The 1822-nt window shown below is 44.3% G+C and overlaps 1 long non-coding RNA gene across 1 annotated transcript; it reads right to left on the reverse strand.

Annotated features, from left to right (window-relative positions):
* Nucleotides 1-589: 589 nt before the first annotated feature.
* LOC111667146 (uncharacterized) lies at nt 590-1523 on the reverse strand. The gene is made up of 3 exons (XR_015438028.1): nt 1348-1523; nt 916-1162; nt 590-723 (listed from the first exon to the last, which is right to left on the reverse strand). It is a non-coding gene; the product is annotated as an uncharacterized LOC111667146 (long non-coding RNA).
* Between the last annotated feature and the right edge of the window lie 299 nt (nt 1524-1822).

Here is a 1822-nt window from a genome sequence, read left to right on the forward strand (position 1 = left end):
TTTTCAGTGACTTTGCTTCTCTCTTCACCTTTTGTTCTCTCTCCATATCAGTTCCCTCATTTTTGTTTTCTGGGATTTATCGTAGCTGTTCGGGCCAAACCAAACCTGCCAATTCTTAACATGTAACAGTGTGTTCCAGCCAAGTCCCATTCCATGCCCCAAGAATGTCCTACAAACCGCCTCCGAGTGGGAGGACTGTAGCAGACTGAATGTGCGGATATTAAACAGAAAGATGTGACTTCCCCCATGGATACAGAGAGGCCTTATTGAGAGGCTGAACTTGGACTTCTGCCCTTTCCTCAGCCGACTGGTCTCACTCACATAATAAGTGCGAGGAGGACAGGCAGAGGTGAGCAGGGGGTTACAGCTTTAGAACAAATAGTGACAAATACAGATGTCCAGTGACAGAGACAAATAATTACAAATAACAGAGACAACCTTTATCAGCAATGGAGGTTGCATCATCAAGAACAGAAATGTTTTGAGGGTTTATATATATATTTGAAGTGTCAACAAGCTTTGTTTGGCTTATATCTAGAGGGACTGAGCATGGCCCTTAATAGGTGTGTCTGCAGTGCATTACCTTGCAGTGGTTTGGTTCCAGAGAAGGCACAGAGACCTGCCTGGTTTAACTTGCTGCCCTGGGCTGTGGATACGATACACCACCTCATTCCCATCTTCTAGGGGTCGTGACCCTCTGTCCTGGAGGCTGGCTGAGAATACCTTATACACACAACAGAAGAAGAGAGTTCAGCTGTGGAGTGAACTAAAAAATTAATGGTGAGTGTCTGTTGGAGCAATACTGCCACCTGCAGGTTTTTAATGAAATATTTTCCCATCACTGAAAAAAAGTTATTCAATTAACCTCCTTTGCTCTTTAGAGTAAATGAAGCAAAACTATATGAGCTTCCCTACCTTCCCATTGACAGCAGTCATTGTATTATTGCTGAGAAACCAGTGCTCAGTTCTAAACTCGGTTAGCTGAATCTGGCTGAGGTTGCCACAGTCAGGAGTCAAGGCTGCAGGTACTGCCAACAGTCTATCTGGGAGCTGGAAGAAATCTGCATTACGGCCCCTGAATTTGTGTCCATTGATTTGCGTCGGGTACCACTGGAAGGCAGAGATGGTCATATGTGGACATGTTTCCAGGATGGTACCCCTTCTGGAGAAATCACACAAAGAAAAACATTGAATACTGAGCATGAAAACCTTGTTAGTAATATTCAAAAGGAAATTCATTATTGTTTTGAAGTGAACATACATTGTAAGGTAGTGTTTATCCACGAAAGAGCACAAAATGTTCAACATTAACAGATTACAACTTCACAGAGGGATATTGACACTCACATCTCGCATTGGCTGCGCGTGAGGAGGGAGAAAGCAAATCGCTCAGCCACCTCCGCAAGGTGGCTAAGGCCTCGGGTGTCGCCTCTACTGGGATTGGCCAAAGCGCACAGTAGGTCATAGGTCAAATTGCGGCTGCTTTCCTGTAAAGGAGCCCTCTCTGCCTCTGCAAGCACCTGGCTCAGGACAAAGACGGGGTGAGAGAGAGTGACAGAAGCATCAAGAACCTCTGGTATTGTGTGCATGTGTCTGTCACTCATGTACAGTACATCTGATCTGTATTTGTATTTTCTTGGCTCTGTCACTTTCTTTAGGCCTCAGTGTTATACAGCTTTTATGTCGTTTTTTTTTTTCTGCAGCGTCTCCTCCCCTACATCATCCTCTCTCTCTCTCTCTCTATACTTTCACATATTCTCATACTCATTTCTCTGTCCTCTGTCTTCCACAAACATTAAATCACAATGGTGTTTCCACTTGT

This window comes from Seriola lalandi, unplaced genomic scaffold, assembly GCF_002814215.2.
Source record: "Seriola lalandi dorsalis isolate HSWRI2012SDOR001 ecotype SW California unplaced genomic scaffold, Sedor1 jcf7180002003305, whole genome shotgun sequence".
Taxonomy (NCBI): domain Eukaryota; kingdom Metazoa; phylum Chordata; class Actinopteri; order Carangiformes; family Carangidae; genus Seriola; species Seriola lalandi.